The following is a 19,811-nucleotide window of genomic DNA, read 5'->3' as shown; positions in this document are numbered from 1 at the left end:
TGCAACCAAATAAATAACTAAATAAATATTAAAAAAGAAAGATCCTGTGAAATCCTGATATATCGAATCATATCATCCAAACTGGAAACAACTTTGTTGGCAGAAAACATGGTTTTATTACAGGTGCCCTGTAAAAAATCGCAACCAAGTTACACCCAGAGGAAAATAATTTGTTTTTGTCAGACTGGTAGGTTTTCCATTAATGATAAACATTCAGTAAATATTTATTAAGTGCCTACTATGTACCAGGGTTTGAGATGGACACTGGGAATATAGCAGTGAGCCAGATAGCTTCCACCCCAAAGAACCCCCAGATTAGGAAGGAGGATGGAAAAGTAACTAGGCAATTATAATGCAGAGCTAGAGGTGTTTCTTTAGGGCCAAGTACAGGGGGAGCAGTGGGATCCCAGAGGAGTTCATTCATTCATTCAGTTGATCATCATTCAGCATATTTATTGAGCATCTACAATGTTCCTGGGCACTGTGCTAGGAACAGAGAAACAGTGGGGAAAAGAGAGACACAGCCCCTGTCCTCATGCTGCTTTCAGTCTGGTGGAGAGAAAAGACAGGTAAACAGGTAGCTACAGCTAATGCTATGAGAAGGGAGCCTCTAAGAGGGCACTAAACCCAAATTCGGGGTGGTGAGGTAAGGCTCTAAGCAGAGATGGGAAGGATCATAAGGTGGGGAAGAATGTTCCAGACCAAAGGGACAGTACTGTGCATAGTCACAGGGGCAAGAGAGGCCACGGACAAAGTCATTTTAAGTGGATGGAGCAAAAACCTGGTGGAGTGCAGTTGCAAGGTGGTGGAAAAGGAGAGCGTTAGCAGGAAATAACCAGTGACCAGAGCCTGACAAATCTGGTAACCCAAGAGTTAAGGAGTTTGGGCTTTTTCTGATGATAATGTGTAAAGAAGAGATTTAAGCAGGGGAACGAAGTGGTCAGATGTTCACTTAAGAAAGTCACTGGCTGCCATGTAGAAAGGGGATTGGAGGGTGAGACGCCAGGGGCAGGAGACCAATTGGGAGGCTGTTGAAGTTCATTGGCAAATGCTGGCAATGACCTAGGAACATCCAAGGAGAACATGGACTGATCAGAGAGCTACTTGAGAGACACAATCAACAGAAAGTGGGGAACACTGGAGAGAAGGACTCCAGACATATGCTAGTTTCTGACTTCAACAATGAAGAAGATAGCAGAGCACCAGAAGTTTGGTAGTGGGGATAGGTAATCAGTTCTTTTCAACGTATGTTGACCGTGCGGGGCCTATGGGAGAGGCATCTGGAGATGTCCTGGGGGCGACTTGGTCTGGAACTGAGGAGAGAGCGCAGCTGGAGCCTGCGACTGGAAGTCTTCATAATAGAGGGGAAACTGAGCCCCTGGGTGTCAGTGAGGTCACTCATGAATGTGTGGAGCGAGATGAGGGTGGGGACGGGGACAGGACCCTGAGAAAGACTGGCATTGAAGAGAGGCTTCAGAGGAGGCAGGCTCGCAAATAAGGCGGAGACAGGCCAGTCAGGCAGGAGGAGAACCAGGTGATGGCGGTGGCCAGAAACCAAGAAGGAATTAACACGTATCTGGTATTTACTTTTAACTTTTGGCATAGATGTGGATGGTTTACAGACAATTTACAAGGGGAAAGCATACATGGGAAACCCTTCTATCCTTTAGCCTTTTTTTTTTTTTTTTTTCTGTAATTTAAGAAACGAGTCCTCTCTTTGGTTCACGGAATACCAGAGTTCCCTAAGGCCATAGTTAGAGAACCACTGGCCTAAAAGGAGGTATTATAAGACGCTGGAAGTTTCCTTGGAGTCTAGAAAGAGAGAACTGGGGAGGAAGGACACGTCCCCACTGCTCCTGCAGTGGTTGAGGGCGGAAGCTTAAATATGCAGGAACATACTTTCCATCTCTTGAGGAGGAGCTCAGTCCAAGGGTCACCTTTTCACCATTCATGGTGCTCTCCCTGCAAGCCTGTTAGCTGGATTTCCCAGGGGTCGCTTAGAAGTCAGCATCTTGTGAGTTTGGTTAGAAAGAAGTGTCAAGTCCTCGGGCTCTAGCAGATCAACCTGAAGGGACCGATGATGTTCAGGGCCTCCAAAGCTGACATGGGCCTTGGCGACCCCTTAGGACGCTTGTTTAACAGGACAACAGCCCAGCTCCCCGGGCATGTCATTAGCTGCAGCTGCGGCCTCCCAGCCGCTTGGGGACAGGGATCTGGCAGGGAGGGGCTTGACGCTGTTTGCCTTGAACTCTACACAAGGGAGGAAACAGTAATGAAAATATCGGAGGAGGGTATTTAGCCCCCTGAACTCTCATCTTGAATCTGCCACGTAATCACCCCTTTCTTTCCTGTTCCCCATGATTTTTCCTGGGGAAACCTACTTTCCCTGTAGCTCCCCCAATATACAAAATGAACACCTCTATGGGTAACTTCTGTCCTGTGGTCTGGAAGGTGACTTCTGTTCTTTGTTGATTGTTATGGTGCAGCTGGCAAGCAGTGGAAAAACCCTGGCTGGGAACTTGGGTCTCTGTGGTCAGTTTGGCTGACATCATAGAGAGGCCCTGGGGTTTGGGATTGTGTAGGTGGTGAGGGTCCACAAGAACAAAAACGCTCCCCCACCCTTGAAGGACACACAAGGCGTGACGGGTGGCTTGCGCGCAAGAGCGCTTAGCTGTAACTACCACCCGTAGCCGCTCAGTGTGGGAGATGGGGTGTCGGGGGGCAAGACATGTGCTTGGTGAGGGCTGTGCTGGGGATAGGAGCCTGGGAGGCTCTGTACAATCAAACACCAAGTTTTAAGATCACTTAGAACCGCACAAACAGGGGAAGAGTGCCGGGAATTGAGTGTCTCCTCACGGGTGGGGACGGCGGAACCCAGTGGTCCCCCGCCTGGAACCTCACTCAGCAGAAGCTCAAGGACTGACTCCTCAGAGCTGAGCATGGGCGTCTTTCCTCTGGCTGCGATTATCTGATCACTGATGCTTCTTCATCTACGATTCAGGAAGTGCTTATCTTACAGAGCTCGTACCATTACCACTGGCTTTCGGACCCGGATACCTACTGAAGTTCGACCATTCTTGACGGTTTAAAATAAGCTGTGTGAACGAACCCTCTTCTGCTTGTCAAAAAGAAGAAGCGGTTGTTTCAAGATGATGGTTTTCCATATGTGCAGGGTTATCAACGTCATCATAGTCATCTTCAGGCTCAATATAGCTTGGGACGGCCATTGTCTTCTTATTTCTAACTTTAGGTACTGATGCGTATGCAGCTGGTGGCCGACTTGGGGTTTCCTGTGGGGCTAGAATACACAAAAAGGTATTAAATGCAAAGCTATTGTGTGTTTATATATTTTTGACCAAGTGGCTCTGCATGATTTTCATGGGTTTCGGTGATCCTCCCACTTCTTGGTGGACCAGATCCCCATTTTACAGAGAAAACTAAAGCCCAGACATGACACAGTCTCAGGCTCACCCAAGTGAGTAAGTGGCAAATATTGGTCAGACATCTTGACTCCCGTGTCTCTTTGCCTGACTGCACTGCAGTAGGAACCATGAAACAAGTTTAGACAAGAAGCTGACCAGAGCTAGTACCCAAATGAGTAGTGTTGTGTTTATAGATACTAATTCTCATAAAGAAGTGATACAAACCGTATTTCCTTTTGGGCACATCCCTCACAGTGACTTACACTGCTTTCCATAACTATCTGTAATTGCTCATGTCCACAATCCCTCTGCTAAGAAGGAGGTGGGCAGTGGTGTTTTCAAAAGGTGGAATTAGTGGAGGATGGGTACATAGCAAATGGACTGAAGTGGTAGGAAAAAGATAGTGAAACAGCTCAGCTCCACCTTTGGTGGGGCCTGGAACTGCCTCACCGCAATCTCATCTTTTCCTAAGAGAACCTGAAAAACAAGCACCATTTCATTTCACACAAAGTTCTGCAGTTAGATCCAAGTTCATCTTCAGGGTCCAGCAGTCACTAGCTGTGTGGCCGTGAGTAGGTCGCTTAACTTCTCTGTGCCTCAGTGTCCTCTTCTGTCAGAGGGACATAATAATGTACCTGCCTCATAGAGGTGTTGAGAGGATTAAATGAGATAGTACCTATAAAGTGCCTAGCATGGGACCTGACACACAGTGCCTGATCAATAAATGTTAGCTAATATTATTATTTATCCATTCAGTTAAAACATTTTCATCCATTATCTACTAAGCTCCAGGCACTGTTCTTAGTGGTGGGTAAACAGTGGTGAACAAGACAAGAAAGGCACCTATTTCCTAGAGTTTATATTATAATGGAGGAGATAGATAATGAACAAATGAAGGATAACTAAATAAGCCCATTTAGGATTATTGCCATAAGCCTCATAAGGAGAATTAGCAGGATTTCTTTATATAGGGTGGTCAGGAATGGCCTCTCTGAGGTGGTGACATTTGAACTGACACCTGAAAGGTGTGGTAAAGCCAGCTCTGTATACTGCTTAAGGAAGAACACTCCAGTCAAGGGAACCAGGCAGAGTTTTTCTGATAGGACATCTGAGAAGCCCAGTGTTCCTTTATACCCATGCTGCAGGCTGGAATTTGAATATGAACTCACACATTGAATACTGGAAGCATTGGTACTTATTCTGCCCCCTTAAAACTTAGTTCATCCCTTTAAAACAGGTTGCTGCCATCTGCAAATTCCAGTGTTATAGACTGAATGTGTGTGTCCCCACAAAATTCATATGGTGAAGCTCTAACCACCAGTGTGGTTGTATTTAGAGATGGGGCCTCTAAGGAAGTAATTAAGGTTAAATAAGGTCATAAGGGTGTGGCCCTGATCCAATAGTATTAGTGTCCTTATAAGAAGAGACACCAGAGAGCTCTCTCCCCTCCATGTGAACACACAGGGAGAAGGCAGCCATCTGCAAGCCTGGAAGAGTCCTCACCAGAAGCCAGATTGGCTGGCACCTTGATCTTGGACTTCTAGCCTCCAGAACTGTGAGAAAATTACTGTTGTTTAAGCCACATTGTCCATGTTATTGTTTTATGGGCAGCCCAAGCTGACTAAACATCAAGATAAATTTATTATTCTACCCTGAATGAGACTGTTATCAGCAAAATACACTCACAGGCAACTTCTGGAGAAAGCACACCCCTGGGTGGCAGAGGGGGTAATTGAACTGAGAATTGATTGGTAACATTCCTGGAAGAGAGGAAGAAGAGGAGTCAGTGTTTGGTTTTGATCACGCCTACTGATTTAAAAGAAAACGTCAAGGAAAGTGGATAGAGTTGAACATTCAAATCTTGGTCCCTGAAAACTGGAAGCATTTCCTTCCCTTTCTAGGTCTTGTATCCCATTTGTAACTGGCACTCTAAAGAAACCATTTCCTTTAGCCCAGGGACCAGCTGGATTTGAGGGAAGGGAGTTGAAGTACTATAACTTAGAGCTCATCTTCCTGTGTTCATCTGAGCTGGATTAGAAGGGGGAGGTAAGCACCAGGTGTATTTTGATTTGAAAAAAAAATGTACTCCTAACGTTAAATGTACACACACCATGTGACAGCAATAGTTATAGAATGTTCATCGCAGCGTTATTCATAACAGCCCCAAACTGCACGCTACCCAAATGCCCATCAGCAGTAGAATGGATAAATTCATCATGGTTCACTCCCACAGTGGAATACTCTATGGCAATAAGAATGAACAATCTAGGGCTTCCCTGGTGGCGCAGTGGTTGAGAGTCCGCCTGCCGATGCAGGGGACACGGGTTCGTGCCCCGGTCCGGGAAGATCCCACATGCCATGGCACGGCTGGGCCCGTGAGCCATGGCCACTGAGCCTGCGCGTCCGGAGCCTGTGCTCCGCAACGGGAGAGGCCACAGCAGTGAGAGGCCTGCGTACCGCAAAAAAAAAAAAAAAAAAAAAAAGGAACAATCTACGACTACACACAATGAATCTCACAAAAAAAGGCTGAGCAGAAGAAGCTAAACACCAATAACACATACTGTCTAATTCCATGTATATGAAGCATAAAAAACAAGGAAAAACAAGCCTATACTATTTCAGGTAGTGGTTATCCTTGGGGTTTAATGGCTGAAAGGGAATATATGGGGCTGAGGAGCTGGTAATTTTGTTTCTTGATCTGGGTGTCACCTACTGGCTCTGTTCAGTTTGTGGAAATTCATTGAGTTGTACCCTTACCATGTGTACTTTTCTGTTTATATTATACTTCAGTAAGAAGTTTTAATAAAAAGATAGATTCCAAGAAAGCTTCCTTACCCAGACCCCCCAACCCCTCTGTGTACTCTGATTTCCAAACTGGTACTAGATTCTTCTGAGCTGAGTTTTGGCCTCCTGTATGTGCTTAAGTCCCCTGGAATGCAGAAGCGTTGCTGGGGTGAGTGGAGAAGGGGACATGTGGCTAGAGCGCCATCAGTGACCTCACTCCACCCCTCCGTGGCTCTTCCCGGGAGAGGAGGGACATTTACCTGACTTGGGGAAAAATCTAGCTTCTCCCACTTTCTCCTCTAGAGCCGGCCTGACTGCCTAAAGTATATATTCTGCTTGAGTCTTTGCCATTCAGAGAAAGGGCCCTGCCCTGTAGGGGAGACCTGAGGCTGTCCAGGGCTGCCTATGTACCATGCAGGAAAGTTTGCCTGGTTTTGAATTAGGAAGCAAACTTGGCCATGGAGAAGAGCCACATTCTGCAATGTCAGTTTTATCCTCAATAAAGGCAATACTTTGGTTACCTAACTGCAGGATACATTTGTCTGACTCCTCAAGGGGATCAGAATTGGAGGGGAAGAGATCTATTTTTTGCTGAATCCCTTGAGCCCCAACGAAAGTCACTTTAGAATGACTTTATATTTTTGTTTTTTAATTTATTTGTATTTTTAAGAAACATTATTTATTTATTTTAATTTTTACTTAAAATTTTTTTTGGCCACACCACGTGGCTTGCAGGATCTTAGTTCCCTGACCAGAGATTGAATCCAGGCCCTCGGCAGTGAAAGCGCAGAGTCCCAACCACTGGACCGCCATCGAATTCCCTGTGCCTATGTTTTAAAGAAAGGACTGGCCCTTGACCAGCTTCTGGGAGATAATCTCTAAACCCTTGGAATATCCTGCCTGATAAGAGTGTCTTTGTATTAAGGGGCCTTGGGCTAGCCAGATAGTTTATGCTAACAATGTGACTGATGGTGAATGCCTGCTGTGTTTGCCAGGGACCCTGGGTCTTTCTGTATCAGTTTGGCCTCAGGAGACTGAATTAGCCAGAACACAGCGCCCGACCTGTGACCTCTATCAAACTAGACGAGACTTGGGAGGACTTGGAGAGCAGAGAGAGCCAGGTGGTGCCCTGCACCCCCAAAGCTCTGAGGTCTCTCCCCTTACAGTGGGGAGAGTTGGCAGACACGATATTTCCCTGGAATTTAAGGCACACATTCTTAGCGCGGGCGCAAGAATGGAAGTGAACAGGTGGTTCTTGAAATTAAAAAGCAGAAGTGTTCCCCCCCACTTACTCATACATCGTTTCTTCATCTCTCTGCTTTTGTTTCAAGGGCTTGGCAATTTCGCGTTTCTTGCCTAAGGAAACAAATAAGCATATTCATTTAGGAAGAATTATCAAAAGTTGTGGTTTTTAGAGTTTAGAAGAGATCAGAGACCCGGCAGGTTCAGGACATGTGGGAGAAGAACCATCCAGAGGAAACAGACTTAGGGACACAGAGCTCATAAGTGATAGAGCCAGAATTTTTTTTTATAGATGTAGTTACATTTTGTTTTATTTTATTTTATTTTGGCTGCGCTGGGTCTTCGTTGCTGCATGCGGGCTTTCTCTAGTTGCGACAAGGGGGAGCTACTCTTTGTTGTAGTGCATGGGCTTCTCTTCGTGGTGGCTTCTCTTTTGGCGGAGCGCAGGCTCTAGGCGCGCAGGCTTCAGTAGTTGCAGCATGCGGGCTCAGTAGTTGTGGCTCGCGGGCTTAGTTGCCCACAGCATGTGGGATCTTCCCGGAACAGGGATCAAACCTGTGTCCCCTGCAAATGGCAGGTGGATTCTTAACCACTGGACCACCAGGGAAGTCCTAGAGCCAGAATTTTACCCAGGCCGTCTGACCACAGAGTCTAGGTACTATCCATTGTGGGCTGTGCCTGTTTCCTCATTGCCTAGTACTATATCTACCTAGCGCATAGCTGGCATTCAGAAATACTGGTCGAGTGAATAGCCAAAAGTATGGTTGGGAGGAAATGAGATAAAGAATGGGAAAAGCAGTTTGTAAACTGTGATATGCTGGACATGTAAGTTATTATTAATTATAACCTGCTTGTTAATAGGAGTGGGTCAAGTTAAAAGAGAATAGGTAAAGATTTTGTTCAGGATCATATTTTTGTCCATATCTAAAAATGAAATGTTTAAAAAATGTATAGAGAACAATAGGGGCTAGAATACACTTTTTGTATTAAAAAAGACTGATTACCATCAAGGGGTGGAGGGGAAAGGACATTGAACAGGCAGCCCAGTGAACCTGCGTTCTGGTTCCAACTCTGCTACCAATTCCTAGGAGACCTCAACCAAGGTTCTGCCTGTCTCTGAACCTTAATTTTCTTATCTCTAAAAAGAGATTGAGAAGAATGACAAAAAGTTTTCACTTCTTGAACAGCCCTGACCTTTCAGCACTGGTTCCGCAGGATTCTGAGGCTGTGCCCAGATGCAATGGGAGGACAGTGCCTTGATCATGGAGGGGTGCCTGCCCAGGTTGCCCCAGGGCAAGATGGCTGTACCTCTCAGTGTATTTACCATCCCCAGGTATACTCCAGGCCTAGGTCATTATGTAAAGGGATAGGATCTCAAGAAAACACACCATTGAATCAAGGGTTTCATGTTTCTGGAGATGAATGGTAAAGTAGAAACCCACTTGTAGATCATCTAAAGTTACATTTATCCTCCAATAAGCTGCTTATTTATGTCCAAGAATGCTAAGAACCTCTATCCGAGGCAGATGTAATACCAGAAAATTCAGAGTATGGTCTTAGAGTAGGCAATCATAGTGGTCAAACGTGTTGATCATGGAATGAGTCCATTTTTCATGCCTCAAGACATTTTTTTAGACCACTTTATTGGGGAATGATTGCCATACAAAAAGCTGTACGTATTTCATGTATGCAACATGTATACAACTTGACGTGGTTGGAATCAAGACAGTTTTTGACATTCCATGGACTTGTACTCCCTTTCAAGTCCCAGAGGTAGGATGCTGTGATTGGCAGCCACACTGAAGAGAGATAGCATTAGTGCACAGTGTGCCCTGAAACAGATTCTGCTTTCACCCAAACCGATGGAGCTGGAAGAGTTCTTGGAGATTAGGTAACCTCCTTCCCTTCACTATGCAGAGGGGGAAACTGAGGCCCAGAGACACAAATTAGTGGCAGGGCTAGGACTCAAACCCAGAATGCTTGATGCTAAATCCAGAGTTCAGCCTATGCAGGCCCAGAACTAATCTTTTGCCCTGAAGAAGCCCTAATACGCTGATAACCACCTCTCCCCTCCCCTACCTCCACCTGCCCAAATGAGATGGTCATTACCTTGTCTAAACAGACACCTACAGACACAGAACAGGAAGATGCTCAGGCCCACGCAGACAACGATGATGGCCACAGCCAAGATGATCCAGAAATTGTCCCTCCACCAATCCATTGCCATGGGATCCTGAGAAGAATGGAGAGAGAGGAATGAGGCATGAGTGAAAGGCTTCCTGGGGTGGTGGGGGCAGTTATCTACCATGTTGTGCAGCTGCATCTGCTTAGGGGCCAGGCAGGCACTGGTTCACAGTCAAACCCTGATGATTAGCAGCTGGGAGACCTCAGGCAAGTGACTTAACCTTCTCCAAGCTTCAGGGTCCTCATCTGAAATATGGGAGTGATATTGTCTACTACCTTGCAGGGAATTTACAAAGATTAGAGGTAAGACATGTACTTATTAGTTACTCTAGAAACTGTAGACATATTCACTGTTCTTTCTTATACTGTTAAACATGCAGCAGGAAGGGAAATGCCATTTAAAGCAATAACTCTCTGCAGTTGTTTTTATATTGAAGGGGCAACATAGACTTAATTCATAACAGGGGAGATAGGATTTTGAGAGCTTTTTTGTTTTTTGAGGTGGGGGTTAGAAAAATAACCTTGATGGGTCTCTTTGAGTGAGGTACGGTCAGAGGGAGAAGGTAAAGATGCAAAGCAAACTGAATTAGTAACAGGAACTTGGGGGCTAAAGCCTGACTGACTAGAGAGGAGGAGAGACTGGGAAGAGGGTCAGAGCAGAGGGAGAGGTCACGAAGAGAGTAGGTCTTAAATGTTCTCCCCACAAGAAAGAAAGAGTAATTGTGTGATGTGATGGAGGTGTTGGCTATAACACTATGGGGGTAATCATTATACAATATGTAAGTGTATCAAATCAACAGGTAGTACGCCTTCAAGTTATGCAATGTTATGTGTCAATTGGAGGTGTTAGCTAACACTATGGGGGTAATCATTATACAGCATGTAAGTGTATCAAATCAACAGGTAGTACACCTTTAAGTTATGCAATGTTATGTGTCAATTACATCTCAATAAAGCTAGGGAAAAAAAAAGAAGAGAGCAGAAAGTTGGAGCATCAGTAGAAAGTCCCCTTGGTGGAAAATGACCCATGCGTTTGTAGGAAAGTTACATCTAATATTCAGTCTTCAATTGTTGCCTGTAAAATGCTGTGCTGTAATTGTCTTTTCCCATCAAATCTTCAATAAAATTGGACAACAGAAGCTTGTATGAACAGAACCTGGGGAGAAATGACATGTGTGCAGTGGTTTTTCAAGCCAGGGGTGACACACGGGCAAGTAGAACAGCAGCTGCCAGGCTCCGAGTGACGGTGGGGAGCAGGCTGCAGGATGGACTCCTAGGAGGGACCTCCAGGAATTCAGGGAGAGCTGGGGGCGGGGCTGGGCTCCGCTCATCTGTGGAATGGACACTTTGCTAGTGCATGTGGATGTTAAAATAAAAATGATTCTTGGGGCTTCCCTGGTGGTGCAGTGGTTAAGAATCCTCCTGCCAATGCAGGGGACATGGGTTCGAGCCCTGGTCCGGGAAGATCCCACGTGCCGCGGAACAACTAAGCTCGTGTGCCACAACTACTGAGCCTGCGCTCTAGAGACCGCGAGCCACAACTACTGAGCCCACGAGCCACAACTACTGAAGCCCAGGCACCTAGAGCCCGTGCTCCGCAACAGGAGAAGCCACTGCAATGAGAAGCCCGTGCACCGCAACAAAGAGCAGCCCCCACTCGCCGCAACTAGAGAAAGCCCGCGCATAGCAACGAAGACCCAACACAGACAAAAAAAAAAAAAAAAGATTCTTGAGGCCTGGGAGATATCCAGACGTGTCCTGGTTAAATGAGAATCACCTTCCTGTGTCACCATTTAGCCAATGGAAACTCACCCATGCATGTTCATGTACTGCCATTTCTGATTCATGCTTTTGAGCTATTATTAACATCAGTGGGGATCCAGGCAGGGGGCCAAGGAACAGGGGCCAAATTAGGCTGCTGCTAAAGCCATTATTACTACAAAGACCTAATGACTTGGCTTACTATTTAAACATGTGTTTGTATTCCTGGCATAGTGTTTTCATTTATTAAGTTGCTATATAACGATTTGGATTTTTAGTTGCAAACATCATTTCTTTTGTGAAGGTTTGGTTTGATCAATATAATGTTCTTTGGCTATTCAGAAAGTTATATGTGGCAAACCAATCACATGTAACTAGTACTCTTCTATAAACATGATTCAGCAGCTTACTTTTTTGTTCAACATTATGTTTTTGTCATTTATTGATGTTGGTAGACGTGCTGGGGATTCACTCTTAAGGGAGTGAAGTGTCATCTACCCCACAAAGCATGCACTCAGCAGATGTTTTCTTGTAGATCACCTTCTCAGGGTGCACAAAAGAAAGGAAGAGAGGAAGAAGACCAAAGGGAAAAAGGAAGACCATGGAGAATGGAACCTTGGCTCTCAGCACGGGCCTGTGAAATTTGGTTGTGCAGAGCCCAGTGTGGTTAAAGGGCACTGGACTTAAGAAGATGCCACATATCAGAAGGCAGCCTCTTTGTTCTTCAAACCTAAATTGGAATCTCACCTTCTTTAGCTCTAGGGAACCAGTTAGATAAATAGATACATAGAGGGCTTCCCTGGTGGCGCAGTGGGTGAGAGTCCACCTGCCGATGCAGGGGACACAGGTTCGTGCCCCGGTCCGGGAAGATCCCACGTGCCGTGGAGCGGCTGGGCCCGTGAGCCATGGCTGCTGGGCCTGCGCGTCCGGAGCCTGTGCTCTGCAACGGGAGAGGCCACAGCAGTGAGCGGCCCGCGTACCACAAAAAAAAAAGATACATAGATACATGGAATGATGGATGGATGGATGGATGGATGGATAGATAGACAGATGGACAGAAATTTCTTCCCTCCGTTTTCTCCTTATCTTATTTATTTATTTTTATTGAACTATAGTTGATTTACAATACTGTGTTAGTTTCAGGTATACAGCAAAGTGATTCAGTTATATATATATATATATACATACATTCTTTCTCATATTCTTTTCCATTATAGGCTATTAGAAGATGTTGAATATAGGTCCTTGTGCTATACAGTAAATCCTTGTTGTTTATCTACTTTATATATAGTAGTATGCATCTGTTAATCCCATACTTCTAATTTATCCCTCTCCTCCTTCCCCTTTGGTAGCCATAAGTTTGTTTTCTATGTCTGTGAGTTTGTTTCTGTTTTGTAAATAAGTTCATTTGTATTATTTTTTTAGATTCTGCATATAAGTGATATCATATAATATTTGTCTTTCTCTGTATGACTTCCTTCACTCAGTATGATAATCTCTAGGTCCATTCATGTTGCTGCAAATGGTGATATTTCATTCATTTTTATGGCTGAGTAATATTCCATTGTGTATATATATCACATCATCTTTATCAATTCATCTGTTGATGGACACTCATTCTCTTTTCTCTTATTTAAATGTCTCCTCGTTCTTCGTCTAATTTTCCCCTCATATTTTCTATCTCTTCATCTTTTTCTTTTACTCCCTCATATTTTCTATCTCTTCGTCTTTTTCTTTTACTCTTGAAGGATTTCTCCAACAAGAAACATAAACATACTCTTTAGAGCTATAGAAACCAGACATAGAGTTAAAAGCTGTGCATCTGAAGAGTATGACTGGACGGGAGGAGGGAAGTGGGAGACCAGGCAGCTGTGACTTTTCACTATAAACCCTCTGAATTCCTTGATTTTTTTAACTTTTGCATTTACTTTGATAACATTGAAAAAAGGGCCAGTTAACCGTATAGCGTAGCTTCCCATTGTTCAGATTTCAAGTTCAAAGAAATTTTATTCTCATCAGATTCTTGGGGAAGAAAGAGGAAGTAGGATGGTGTCAGAAAGTGAAACAATGGGTCACTTTTCAGAACTATGCAGAATGGTAAGCATTCTGCAGTTTTTTTCTTACAAATCGAATGGATTTGAATTGCCGTCAGGTGTTTCGCAAGTGTTCGGTGCGCCAAGCATTCTGCAAGAGCTTTCTCGTTGCTCACCTCATTTCATCCTCACCACCATAGGCTTTTCTAGACAGGGGCCTGAGACAGAGGTGAAATGACCTGCCCCAGGTAGGAGGGAGGGCGGAACGCTTTCTCTCTGTGTCACAGGGCCTTCCTCTGTTGATGTTAGTCATGATGCCTCCAAATCATCAAGGAAAGGCCAAATGGGGGTCAAGATACCTTACTTTGAAAGGAGCACTGATGTGGTAGTGATATGGTGGGGTGAGGGCCCAAGGGATTCCCTAGAATGAATGATCAGGGCCCACAGCTGAGAATGAAAGTCCCAAGTTCCCCACAATCTACGATCAGAGAAATAGCACTCTTCCCCATGGACTGCTGACAGAGGCCTTTTCAACAGAACCAGGAAGAGCTTGTCTTCTTGGAAGAATGCAGCTGAGAGAGGGGGCCCACGAGAACCACATCCCGTTCCCAGTTAGATGTTCTCTGGACTACCAGGCTAGTTTAATAGCCAGGGTGTCCCCAGAGAGGGGACAAGAGCTCTGGGGAGAGATGGCAGGGAGTACAGCCAGTGGGGAGTGTGTCACAGCTGCATGGTCAAGTTCAGGTCCTGTAAAGGTACGGAAGCTGAATCCCACCTGTGTTGCCAGGCCTGGAGTAGATAAGGTTGTGGGGTGCAGACCTCCTGAGAGCTACTGAAGCATGGGGCAAAGAGGTGTTTGCATGAGAGGATGCTGGCAGCCAGCCCAAAGATGCAGCTGAGTCTCTCAAGGGACCACAAGGGACCTCTCAAGGGCCAGTGGTTGAGTCTCCACCCAACACCACAAACTTGATCGGCAGCAATGGTCCAGTGAGGGGAGACTTCCTGGGGAAAACTGTCTGTCCCTGTCTTTCCTCCTCAATCTCATACCAGGGAAGTAGATGCGGGGAAGCTAAGGAGCTGAGACAGCCCTCACTCCTCTCTCTACTCCCCTCCTTGGGCAAAGGGGGGAGATTTGAGTCAAGGATAAGAGGGAAGTTTTCATTTTTATTTATTTGGCTGCACTGGGTCCTAGTTATGGCACGTGAGCACTTAGCTGCAGCATGTGGGATCTCGTTCCCTGACCAGGGATCGAACCTGGGCCCCCTGCATTGGGAGCGTGGAGTCTTAACCGCTGGACCATCGGGAAGTCCCAAGACGGAAGATTTTAAATGAGCATGACTAAATTTTTAAAACTGAAATGAGTCTGCTTAGTAATCAAAAGTAACTTAAAAGTTTTGGAATTGGACTGAAATGTCACTGGGGGAGGCGGGAGCCCAGGCAGCAGTGGTCATTAGAAACAAAGTGTATTTGTTTGCTATGGCTGCTCCAACAAATTACCACAGATGCAGTGGTTTAAAACAACACAAAAGTATTATCTTACAGCTCTGGAGGACAGAAGGCCAGCATGATGCCACTGGGCTAAAACCAAACTATGGGCAGGGTTGGGTCCCTCCTGGAGGCTCCACTAGAGAAGCCGTTTCCTTGCTCTTTTCAGCTCCTGGAGGCCACTTGTGTTCCTTGGCTTATGGCCCCTTCCTCCATATTCAAAGCCAGCAATATTGCATCTCTCTAACAGTTCTCCCCTGGCCACATGTGACCTCCCCTTGCCTCCTTCTCCCACTTACAAGAACTCTTGTGATTACATTAGGCTCACCTGGATAACCCAGGATCATCACCCCATCTCCAGGTCAGCTGATTAGCAACCTCAATTGCACCTACAACCTTAGTTCCCTTTTGCTATGTAATCTGACATATTCACAGGTTGCAGGAATTGGGATGTGGACATCTTGGGGTGAGTGGGGCACCACATGAACCACTTCATCCTCATACGGCAATAAGATTCTAGTTAAAGTTGTTCCATGGGTTTATACATGTTAAAATTTCATTTTTTTTGCCTTCTACTGATGTCTCCAGAAGGAAAAAAGGTCAGTGATAATTCTGCCATCTTTGACCAGAAGTCCACCACAGAGCGCCCGTTGTTGCTGACCCAGTGAAGAAGCAGTGGAGACCTGCCACAAGGCTGGGGACAGACAGGGGTCTCTTATGAAAAGAAACATTTATCAGCTTGGTGTCAGCCAGGCAGAGTAAAAAGAGCACAAACTTTGGCATCAGACAGAGCTGAGCTACAATCTTAGATTAGTCAATCTAGACTTAGACTAGTCTAGTTAACTAGACTAGTTAAATCTAGTCTTAGACTAGCTGTGTTGCCTTTAGCAAATTGCTTAATCTCTCTGAATTCTCTCTTTTTATCTGTAAAATGGGGGTAATAAGAACACCCGCAGTACCAGGTTATAATAAGGATTAAGTGATAACTTAATCCTTAAGTTATCACTGGTTCTCAACATTGGCCTCCCATTAGAATCATCTGGAGAACTTTACTAAAACAAACAAAACCCCAGTGGCCAGGCCGCAGGTTGGGAACTTCAGATATTCCTCAAGCCCTCGCCCTGGGGTCTGACACATCAAGGCCCTCGATCGCTAATAACTAAAAGCAGCTCCCATAGTTCTCTTACTCTTCCTTCTTCCATTTATGGTGTCCACCAGATGCTCCCCCAGTTGACAAGACTGAGGTCAGGCCCTGAAGCTCCCTGACCTCCTCCCGGCAGCCAGGACACCTTACCTGTACTGTGGACTCAGGTCCTCACCCTCCCATGGCCTGGGACCTGCTGACCTATGGTTCAGGGCTGGACCAGCTCTGGCCACACCGCCCCCCCCAAAAAAATGTCTGAGGGCATATGAAGGTTCTCAAGGGTGGACTTGGACTCAGAGATAAGACAGGGCCCTGTGAGCCAGAGTGGGGGCCCATGGTACAGTATAGACCAGAAGAGGGTAGGATCCAGTGTGGCCCCAGAGGTGGGGCAAGAACTTGAGGAATATCAGAAGTTCCCAACCTGCGGCCTGGCCATTGGGATTTTGTTTGTTTGTTTTAGTCAAGTTCTCCAGATGATTCTAATGGGAGGCCAATGTTGAGAACCAGTGACATACATGTTATCATTTAATCCTTATTATAACCTGGTGTTGGGGGGTGTTCTTATCACTCCCATTTTACCATAACGGAACTGAAAGCAGAACCCTCGGTCAAGAAATTCCAATATTGGCAAGGCCTCAGCTTTTAGCTGTGACTTGTTCCAAATCATCAGAACCTCAATATGAAAATGCATTTTAGAAAAGTAACGTACATTATGTGCTACTTTCCCATGAGTTCAACCACTCTATAAGGCAGGTCATAATTATAATCCCATTTTACAGAAAAGAGAATAGAAACTTAGAAGAGCTCAATTAACTTGCCTAAGGTTGCAGATCTAGCAAGTGGAAAAATCAGAAGCCAAACCCAGGGCCCTAAATTGTGACCACCAAGCCAGACCTTTGGGAAATGTATTAAAATGCAGATACCAGAGTCCTATGTCCCTACTCTATCTACTCCCAGTTCTGATCTGTAGGTCTGTTGTGGGACTCGGGAATCAGCATTGTTAACAAACACTCCAACTGGTTCTCAGACCTCGGGGAGGAACACAGCATCCAGCCAGCCTGCAGAGCCCCCAGCTGGGGCAGGTGAGGAAGCTGGAGGCTTGTTCCCTGCAACATTCATAGGCAGTAGCAACAGCAGTCGAGTAGAATGAAAGCACTGAAAAAGACTCCTTGGGCTTCCCTGGTGGTGCAGTGGTTAAGAATCTGCCTGCCAATGCAGGGGACACGGGTTCGATCCCTGGTCTGGGAAGATCCCACATGCCACAGAGCAACTAAGCCCCTGCGCCACAACTACTGAGCCTGAGCTCTACAGCCCGCGAGCCACAACTACTGAGGCTGCATGCCACAACTACTGAAGCCCACACGCCTAGAGCCCGTGCTTCGCAACAAGAGAAGCCACCACAATGAGAAGCCCGTGCACCACAACAAAGAGTAGCCCCCGCTCGCCGCAACCAGAGGAGAGCCCGCAGGTAGCAATGAAGACCCAATGCAGCCAAAAATAAAATAAATAAATTAAAAAAAAAAGACTCCTTGAACCCAAAGACCTCTCCTGTTTGCTTGTCACAGTGATGATGGAATTCCATCATTAAATCACTCTCTTCAGAGCGAAGTTCCACACTACCTCCTCTCCCCACTTCCCATTTGCCTGGGTGTGCCAGACACTGAGGAAGAGGAACTGATTTTTGCTAGGGTATGAATGACTTCAGTGGAGCCTCAGGATTTCCCCAGGGCGCTGGCAGGAGCAGGGGCATTCTAGAATCCTATCCAGAGTCCTTAGAGGATAGTCATAACCGAATATGACATAGGAATGAAGTTCCTGCCGGACTAACAGGACCCAGGAAGACCCTGTTGTCTGGCCATAGCCCTCCCTGCTTGTCGGGCCCCTCCCTGCTTCACAGATGCTCCCCGCTCCAGAGCTAGTGTCCTGCACTCTCTCCCCCCGCTTTCTCTTCAATCGTCCTGTCCTCAGGACAGACTCTGCATCTCATTCCCTCCTCTGATAACAGCTTAAAGGGAGCTCTGGTCAGCCTGATGAAAGCCCAGAAGGAAAGGGAAGCCTGAATTTCAAGAAGGGAGGAAAGTGAGCTTGTTTGTTTAAAATGCAGAGAGTCAGCGTGTTTATATACTGTGAAGGTGTCAGGAAAGAGGACAAAATGAGATACAGGGATAGAAGAGAGAGCAGGAGCTACCTTCAGGGGCCCAGATGGAAGAATCCACTTTTAAAAGGGAACAAGGGTGGAGAGAGGGCTGTGCTGCTCAGGGGAACCAGACTGGGTTGGGGGCAGGAAGCTGAGAGCTCATACCGAAAGCTCCCATTCTCTCTGAATTAGGAAGAGTCAACAGGCGGGGTGCCGGGTTGGGGGAGGGGCAGACATCCCTGCCTCCCCGCAATATGTTATGATCAATACGCTAAATGCATTTTTCCTCCATCTGAGCCTGCCTACTCTTACTGTAACAGCTGTCTGTTGGCTTATTTGATGTTCATTGTCTGTCTTCCACACTGGCCTGTGAGCTCCAGGAGAGCAAGGGCCTGGCTGCTTCCTTTTCCACTCTTTCTAGTGCCTAGAACATCACCTGGAGCGCGGTAGGCGCACCATACGTCTCTGAGAAAAGGAGTTCAGCCTCTCTTCTATACGACTGAATGACTGATTCCCCGGCCTCTTCCCCTCTTTCCTCCACCGTTGGCAGACTTCCCCTCTAATGACGCAGAGCAGTAGGCGGTTTGGATCCAGGGTCTGAAATTCAAGTACTGGGCATCCTGATTCTAAAGCACCTCACCTGGACACGCGACCTTGGGCAGGCTCCCTGCTCTCCTCCTGCCTTTGGCCGTGGGCGTCAAGCAGCTGGCTGGGAAGCAGAGGCCAGGCAGACGTTGCAGGGTGGAGTGGCAGCTTCTTTCTTGTCTCTGCTTGTACTCCAGTAGCCTAAGGCACTCGATTCTGGGTAGTGTCAGGGTAGGAGAGCAGGCTAAAAGCAAACCATCCCCCCTGCTCTGACTCTCACTTCCCCAAAAGGCATTTCCGGGGACTCAGTGACAGAAATCACATTCACTGTCCATCACAGGGAATTCTGGAGACTTTGGGTTTATTCAGGAATCTGCTTTTTTTTTTTTTCCCTTTAACCAGTTTCCTCTAAGATGTAGAATTTACAGCGTGACAGCTACACATATATTCACATAAATAAAACGCATTTAAGGGCTTCCCTGGTGGCGCAGTGGTTAAGAATCCGCCTGCTAATGCAGGGCTCATGAGTTCAATCCCTGACCAGGAAGATCCCACATGCTGTGAGCAACTAATCCCGTGCACCACAACTACTGAGCCCACGTGCCACAACTACTGAGCCTGCGTGCCACAACTACTGAGGCTGCATGCCATAGCTACTGAAGCCCGTGTGCCTAGGGCCTGTTCTCCGCAACAAGAGAAGCCACCGCAATGAGAAGCCTGAGCACTGCCACGAAGAGTAGCCCCCACTCGCCACAACTAGAGAAAGCCCGCGCACAGCAATGAAGACCCAACACAGCCAAAAAGAAAAAAAAATCCAAAAAACAAAAACATGTTTCGCAAAATGTCTTTAGGACACGCAATGCACTCCAACTAATATTTTCTCACCTATACTAGCCCATTTCATGAGAAAAAGTCCTGAGTGTAAACCCCTCAATTTATTTCAAAATGGTCATGCCCTGTGTATTAAAAAACTCGAGTTTTTCTCATGAAAAAGAAATGATCTGAAATAGCCATGAGTCCCAAAAGGTGTGGGT

General features: G+C 46.2%; 1 long non-coding RNA gene across 1 annotated transcript; it reads right to left on the bottom strand.

Annotated features, from left to right (window-relative positions):
• Nucleotides 1–1,738: 1,738 nt before the first annotated feature.
• On the bottom strand, nucleotides 1,739–19,236 carry LOC113632729 (uncharacterized). Its single transcript, XR_003437934.1, has 5 exons — nucleotides 18,833–19,236; nucleotides 9,558–9,681; nucleotides 7,499–7,562; nucleotides 5,109–5,182; nucleotides 1,739–3,298 (listed from the first exon to the last, which is right to left on the bottom strand). It is a non-coding gene; the product is annotated as an uncharacterized LOC113632729 (long non-coding RNA).
• Nucleotides 19,237–19,811: the final 575 nt, after the last annotated feature.

This window comes from Aethalodelphis obliquidens, unplaced genomic scaffold (assembly GCF_003676395.1).
Source record: "Aethalodelphis obliquidens isolate GAN/ISIS:26980383/991018 unplaced genomic scaffold, ASM367639v1 scaffold38, whole genome shotgun sequence".
Classification (NCBI taxonomy): Eukaryota; Metazoa; Chordata; class Mammalia; order Artiodactyla; family Delphinidae; genus Aethalodelphis; species Aethalodelphis obliquidens.
The sequence above is the reverse complement of the archived record's forward strand: the minus strand, read 5'-3'. Positions and strand labels throughout refer to the sequence as shown.